The sequence below is a fragment of the Rhinoderma darwinii genome, chromosome 4, assembly GCF_050947455.1.
Source record: "Rhinoderma darwinii isolate aRhiDar2 chromosome 4, aRhiDar2.hap1, whole genome shotgun sequence".
NCBI classification, from domain to species: Eukaryota; Metazoa; Chordata; class Amphibia; order Anura; family Rhinodermatidae; genus Rhinoderma; species Rhinoderma darwinii.
The window spans coordinates 44,027,856-44,036,061 of NC_134690.1; the positions used below are offsets into that span (position 1 = coordinate 44,027,856).

The 8,206-nt window shown below is 43.7% G+C and overlaps 1 long non-coding RNA gene across 1 annotated transcript; it reads right to left on the reverse strand.

Moving 5' to 3' along the window:
• Window positions 1–2,200: 2,200 nt before the first annotated feature.
• LOC142760682 (uncharacterized) lies at window positions 2,201–7,892 on the reverse strand. The gene is made up of 3 exons (XR_012883357.1): window positions 7,711–7,892; window positions 7,443–7,555; window positions 2,201–2,278 (listed from the first exon to the last, which is right to left on the reverse strand). It is a non-coding gene; the product is annotated as an uncharacterized LOC142760682 (long non-coding RNA).
• Between the last annotated feature and the right edge of the window lie 314 nt (window positions 7,893–8,206).

An 8,206-nucleotide genomic window follows, 5' to 3' on the forward strand; every position in this document is an offset into this window, starting at 1 on the left:
AGCAAATAAAGGTTTTTCTTTGTATAGTGAAAAGTTATATACATTTCCTGTTTTATTTCTATATCAATCCCTCATTTTCAAAATCTCTGCTTGCTGTCATCCAATAGGAAACGTTATCATCTATTACCAGTGAATAAATAACCTTCTGGTCATGTGATGGACACACAGGTGCACGGCTCGTTACAATACACATGAGAACTGTACTGTAAGCAGTTGGGCCCCTGTCTACCACATCACCGGAACTGATTTTTATCCAATGAAAGTAAATAATGAAAGATTCCATTGAATTATACAATGAATAAATAAGTCTTCAAAGAGTGATGAGGGGGAAAGAGAATGATTCTCCGAGCATTAACTAGATTGGTGTGTGTGGTCAGACCATAATATCGTACCAGTTTGGTCACCTCCTTCTGAAAAGTTTAGTCATGCGCTAAGTATAAGTCAATCTTTTAATATGAAAAACTCATGGAAGAATTAAGAATTAAAAAAGTATAATGCTGGTCTGAGCTGTGCAGACACGTCTAGGTATCATATAGATCTAACCTAAAAAGTGGAGCACCACCTCAACTGAGAGATCGCAATTTTTTTTTTTCGGACACTTTATACCATGTCTATCAGTGTGATTAGTACAACTTTCTAAGTATATATTAGTAAAAATTATTTTTACTTTTTGAGATACAGCTGCTTTGTATCATGTGTACAGAGCAGCTGTATCTTGCACTGTATCCTATCTTGCACTACTTCCTAGCACTGAATCCTTGCACTGAATCCTGCGGCACTGACCAGTTCACTATCAACGGGTCCTTCGTGTCTCTGACACGCAGGATCAAGCTGTTACCAATCACATCTAAGTTCATAACTTAGAAGTGATAAATAGAAGGTCGATCCTGCGCGGACCCGCTGACACTGACCCGTCAGTGCGCTGACTTAATGGATACAGGTTTCAGCGCACAATACAACTGCTCTGTATACAGGATACAAAGCAGCTTTATCTTAAAATGTAACAATAATTTTAAATAAAATGTAATTAAAAAGTTGCACCAATCACACTGATACACATTTTTATTTAAAAAAAAACAAACAAACTATTTCAAACGTGTACAACGCCTTTAACTGGTCTGCCTGGATTGCCAAATTTATAATGAAGATCTGCTTTTGTATAACCGTCCATATAGTGACAATTTTTTTTTTTAAAACCTAGCATTTTAAAATTCTACGATAACTTTATGACCTTTTTTCTGTTTTTACGTCAAATGTCAAAGAGCTTTGGGTTTGTTTATGAGCACTGCTTCATATATACACGATGAATTGGTGTCCCATCTTGTGGACTCCCATCAATCTCATAAATGTATCAATATCTTGTACATTTTATCAGAAATCACACAAACTTTTATAGAAAGTTCCTAACCTCCTTCTGATATATTATATATAAACATCTTGACCCAAACAAAATCTTTTCCTGCATTTTCTGATCCAATGAAAACCCATCACAAGTCAACTCCCAGGACTAAAATCAAATCAGTCGCTGTGGTTTGGTAGATAACGTAAAGCACATTTAGACATGCGGTCAAGTTCTTTGCTACAATGACTTTGTCTTCTTACCACAATTCTAAATGTGTTAACACAATAGAACATGTGTTTCTGAAGATGCCCCTATCGTTGTTGCCAGGACAATTATTATGATAAAATGATCTCCCTGGAATCCTTCCATCCTTCGCTTGGAGATGGTTTCACTGTTGATTAAAAATCTGGAGCAATTTAAATTTCCATTTCTAGGTTTTCCTGACTTTAGAATAGTCAGTGACCATGAAATGTCATTATTTATGTCAGTACTTTTGAAGTTTATGTTGTGTACTAGAAGCAACTGATGAAAAGGTCCTTCCCTGAGAACTGCTGTTCTTCAAAATACAACACTCGAAATATTTGCTGACCGGCAATGTGTTATTAATATCTTAATAACCTCCTTTCACATTTGTAGGGCTCCAAATAAAATGTTATTATACTAGAACATTGTGGTGTAGTGATCTAGTCACATGAGAGAGAATGACCTTGGTGTATTCCAAGTTTACTCCTCTCCAGAACACTTTCCACTATTTCTTTATTTTAGACAACCTCTTTTTAGAATATGGGTTATTCAAAGACGAAACTTGGGGGGTCCAGCTGTTTGGAGGGAAAACATGTTTACTTTCTCTACATGATTTTCGGTCCACAGTCTGGTGGGCTGGTTGTCAGTTCTTGGTTGTAGACTAGAGAAGACACCACCACCATTTTAGAGTTCCTAAATTAAATCGTTGACATGAGAATTATAAATACAGTGATCCCATAATGGACAGTAGACATAATAGAAACAGTGACAGCTGAAGAGTTCTTATAAATATCAGCCCGAATAAGTTTTAGACCTTATCTCCATAAATACTATCCATAGTTCCTCCACTGTACCTCTGAAAATCCCAAAGTGTCCCCATAAGTGCCATTCGCAGTGCCCTTACAACAGTGATATCGCCCCTTAACAGAGCTGGAAAAACCTATTTAATTTCTTCCACACTGTACTGTGTAACGTGCTGATGTCCAAAGCTCAGATGAAAAGTTGAGGAAGTGGTACTACTCGATTTGAGAGGTACGGACTGCTAAAAACGTGTGCAGTACCCCATAAATAGGAACACTTGGTGAAACTGAAACTTTAATTTACAATGCACTGAACGCAAAATATTTATATATTATCAGCTATAAAGGTGAGCATGTCGATAGGGCTCCAATGTCTGAGATCTCAGACCTAATTTTTAACTACAACATAAAGCAAAAAAGTGATTTAAAGGAGTTTTCCACCAGAGACATTTCTGGCATATAATTAGGGTGTAACCATTGTGGTCTCCATTGATCCTCAGAATGGGGGTGCCGAGTTCCCTGTTTCTGTTGGAGAGGTGACTGTGTATGCACAGTCACTATCCATTAAAGTGTATTGCTAAGCTTCCTAAAATGCGCATCACCAGAACAAACACTGTGCAGAGTGCGAGTCAGCAAAAAATTCTGGGAGATTTCAGCTCTGAAGCCTGCAGAATTGGTAATGCAGCTCTGGAGTTTAATACAGGCAGAAGCTCTCTAAGCTCCTGATCCTCAATGGTAAATGTGTAATAGATCCCCACCAGCTATCACATGTTATTCATCGTACTGATCCACCTATTAAGCCCCTCAAAGTTTAAACAAAATAATTGCATACATTTTTTTTTTAACTATAAAATAGCTCTGAATGTTGACATACACTTTATTGGTTATTTCGGTGCACATATTCGGGACTCGGTAGTTCCATTAAAGTTGCCAAGCAGATTCCCTAGAAATAACAGCTGATCGATTGGGGTACCAGTAGTGAGATTCTCCACAATTAGACACAGTTGGATGACCTGCTCACACAAAAAGGGTTCTCCAAAGTAGACAACCCCTAAAAGGCTAATTCTCAGTCAGTGTCTTTCCTCAAATGCAGCATGCTATATATAGTTGTAATCATAGCAACTGATAGATCCATTCTTCACACAGGATTATTCATCTTTCTGAGCTATTAAAGGTGTACGGACTGGTTTTTCATACTGATCACCTATCCACAGGATAGGTCATCAGTATATGATCGTGGGGGTCCGAAGCTCGTACCCCGCACCGATCAGCTGCTCTGGCCGCCCCTGGGTGCCGGATGTTATGCAGTGTTCATCCTGTGGATAGGTCATCAGTATGAAAAACTGATCCGTGCCCGAACAATCCCTTTAAACACTATGAGGATTCTGGTTATGGGTCGGTGGGAGAAATATCTAGACACCAGGACTACTGCAGTATAATGACATTTTTGAAAAGCCCTAAAGAACAGTTTATGGTTCATTGTAATTTCTAGCAGGCATCAAAAAGGACTTTCTGGGACGATAGGAGGCCAAGGAAAAATCCATACAATAATAAAATGATTTTTGGAAATACTCATATGTCATCTGTGACTTGTTTTTTACTTAATTGTATCATGACTAATATGAGCAAGAGATAACAATAAATTGCAGATGAGTATTTCAAAACCACTGGAAACTGGATATTATTGACTCTGACATTTTGAGATAACAGTCGCATGGTTTTCTGATGAGTGTCTAGCATCTATTTTCTCATTTGGAATGTAATGTAATTTAATATATTTCCCACATTACTACTTCAAGGGCTATTTGCTTTATAAGGAGACAACCAGACACTGGAATACGTCCTTGATTAAAGAGTGGGTTGGGACTCAGATAATGGCAATGTTAGTACGGTCATTGCTAAGGAAGTAACATGTGTCACAGTATGTGTATTATATATATATATATATATCTCCGATGAGCACTGAGCCGCTTGGTTTCTAATTTGCTTTTTTTGGAAAGCCAAGCAGTTGGTTTATAGGCTCAGTAGAAAGTCTATGGGCCTGTACACTTACTGCTTGGCTTTCGGAGAAAACTCTATGAGAAACTAAGAGGCTCAGTGCTCACCCGAGAGCTTCTAGCGCTTCGTTTTAGCGATCAGTGGGGATCTCAGTGCTCAGACCCCCATTAATCAATGACATGTCAGACGTTTTTCTAAAGTTTAGTTACTTTTTAAACCTAGGCCTTATCTAGATCTCAGCCAGGAACTGATTAAAGGGGTTTTTCAACAGTGACAAGTGATGGCATGTCGCTAGGATGTGTCATCACTCGCAGTGGCGTAACTACCGCGGTAGCAGCAGTAGCGGCTGCTACGGGGCCCGGGGCTTGAGGGGGCCCGTGCCGCCAGCCGACACGCCCACCCAAATGCCCGGTGGCGCCGCTAGCAGCCGTTATGGCTGCTACAGCGGTAGCGCCGCTACTGTGGGGCCCGCGCCGCCGAGCCTTACACAGGCCCTCTCATCATGCCTGTAGGTGTCGCTAGCACCGGAGGGGGCCCCAGTGCTAGCGGCAGCCAAATACATGTGTTAGCACTGAATGGCCAGGCATGTTCCGTGCCTGACCATCCAGTGCCTTACAATGACACTGATTGGCTAGCGGCGCGATGACATCATCGCGCCGCTTCCATGCTTGGAAGGTGCTGATTGGCGGGGCAAGTCATTCTGCCCCGCCAATCAGCGTCATTGGAGGACGCTCGTTCAGCTCCTGCAGACATGCTCAGAAGAGAGCATGTCTGCATCGCCAGTGAACAGCGTGGGAACGGGATCATGTGAGTATGGCAATTTATTTATTTTTTTCTTCAAAAATGTGAATGGCATTATCTATAATGGGGGGGGGGGGGTTGGTCGTCTTTATGTGGGCTATCATATATAGGGGGGTCTATATGTGGGGCAGTAGCTACAGGGGGGTCTATATGTGGGGGTGTGGGCCACTATATACAGGGGGCTCTATATGTGGGCCATTATATACAGGGGGCTCTATATGTGGGCCATTATATACAGGGGGGCACTATATGTGGGGCACTAGCTACAGGGGAGGTCTGTATGTGGGGATGTGGGCCACTATCTACAGGGGGGTCTATATCTGGGGCAGTATATGTGAGACACTATACAGGGGTGGGCTATATGTAGAGCACTATCTATAGGGGAGCCATTTTTTAGGGTACTTTCTATAGGGGTGGGCTATGTGTGGGACACTATATACAGGGGTGGGATACCTGTGGGACACTAGCAACAGGGTGGCTATATGTAGTGCACAGTCTACAGGGGTGGGCTATATGTGGGACACTATATACAGGGGGAGCTATATGTGAGACACTATCTACAGAGGTGGGCTATACGTGGAGCACTAACTATAGGGGAAGCTATATGTAGGGCAGCACGGTGGCTCAGTGGTTAGCGCTATTGCCTTGCAGCTCTGGAGTCCATATGTGGGCACTATCTACAGGGGGCTTCTATGTAGGTCACTATCTACAGGGGGCACGGTGTGTGTGTGTGTGTGTGTGTGTGTGTGTGTGTGACAGTTATATTTAGATGTGTTGAGAATTTTAACTTTGTTTACAGGTGCAGAAATGTTTTAAAAGTGAGAAGCTGAAGACATCTAAACGGAAAACTGCAGAAATGGTTCATGGCCGGGAGAAATCCATCATAGATGTCTGAACCGGAGGGAGAAGAAAAGAACTAGAATCTGAGACGTCACCGGTGAGTCACTTAATGTAAATGTTTATTCTGCCTCTAATCAGTATTGTAGTCACTGTATGATCTGCAGCGAGATGATGGTGGTATGATTTTTTTGTGTGAAACCGCATCTCCCAGCATATCCTTACCATTGTTCCGGCCATGCTGGGAGCTGTAGTTTTACACCGTACAAACCTATACGCAGTGGCGTAACTACCGCTATAGCAGCCATAGCGACTTCTACGGGGCCTGCAGCATGAGGGGGCCCGTGGCACCCGCCAGCACGGCCCCCACCATGGCCGCAGGCTCCGCTAGCAGCCGCTATGGCTGCTACAGCGCGACGCCACTGAAGGGGTTGTTCCTACAAAAGACATGCATCCCCTATCCACAGGATAGGGGATACATGTGGGATCGCTGGGACGCCCAGCGATGAGGAGAACGGGGGACCGAAAGTCCCCCCTAAGTTCTCCATGACAAACCTCGGACTTCCGGGGTCTGTGTCGGCAGCTCCGTAGAAATTAATGGAGCGCCGGTCGCGCTTGTGCGCATGCGTGACCAGCGCTCCTTTCATTTTTATTGAACTGTGCAGACGCCAGAAGTCCGAGGTTAGTCATGGAGAACTTCAGGGGACTTTCGGTCCCCCGTTCTCCTTATCAATGCCAGCGATCGCACATGTATCCCCTATCCTGTGGATAGGGGATGCATGTCTTTTGTAGGACAAACTATAGGCCGTTTTTGTTTTTTTGGGGGGGGCTTATATGGTGTTATCTACAGGGGGTCTGTATGGCGTTATCTACAGGGGGCTGTGTATGGTGCTATCTATAGTGGGGCGCTGTGTGGTGGAATCTATAGGGAGGCACTATCTACAAGGGGGGGGTTGTGTGATACCCAGCAGAGGGGGGGCCCCAGTCAAAAGTTTGCTATGGGGCCCAGTCTTTCCTAGTTACGCCCCTGATCACTCGTTTATCTGTAGAAATCCGACTGCTAGGACCCCCATGATCCTCAAAATGAAGGGGCTGCAACGCTAGTTTAGTGGTGCTGTCCTTTTAAAGTTCTTCACTGTACAGCAGTTGGGATTGCTCAACAGGCCTGTAAATCACCTGCACAGTCGGTATTTACCCTGGGAGAACAGTAAAAGTAAAATATTACTACTTACAATAGGATATTTTTGCATAATAAGACAGTGCGTGCAGTTAGATTACTTCCTATTTGGATTGGAGAACTCCTCCTTTGCCAGGCCATCCTGCCCCAAGAACATCAGCAGCATCAGGACTAGGTCAATTGTGAGATTGGCGCTCGTGGGAGATTGCAGTGGCAAAGGCAGCAGGGAGCCAGAAGCACTCACATCAGCAGCCGGACATGTGCACACTGCCTGCACCGACCCGAGAGTCCAGAAAGGAGGTCGGAAGAGAAGACTGATTGTTACTCGGAGTCATTATCTGTCTGAAGCTCGAAGACCTAAATGGCAAATCACAGTCAGAGTAAAGATGCACTCCTAAAACCACACTTACTATTTACCCGTGCTGGGGTGTATTTACATATGCCGGTTTTGAGGGTGTTTTTTTTTAGGGATTTGTGCATGTAATGGTCCCCATTCCCTTCGTGTTACTTACCTCTTCCCGAAGTCCTGGTCCACTCTGCTCTTTTCCTCCCTGCTAAGCGTCTGGCGGCTGCACTTGCCAAAACTTTCTGTGCTGGGTCCTAGTGCGCACGCTGACCCTTGCATTATTTAAAGGCCAGCGTGCCCCAAAATTATCTTTTACCCAGCTTCCTTGGATATTTAAGGTCCTCCCTTTTCTCCATTTCTTGGAGGAGCAATTTGATTCCCTAGTGTTGCCTGTGTTCCAAAGTTTATCTGGCTTCTCTATATGACCTCATATATATGTTTTGACCTCAGTCTGTACCTTGACCTTCCGTGGCTGCCGTCTGCCATGACCTTTTGCCTTGTTACACGTGATGAACTATTGCAGCCTGCCATGACCATTAGCTGCATGACTGATTTTGTACCTTGCAACCCACCCTAACCTTCCGCTACACTTGACCACCCTATCTGTCGCTATACCTGTTATGTTGACCATCAACAAGGAAGACTACTCCGGGGAGGGGAAC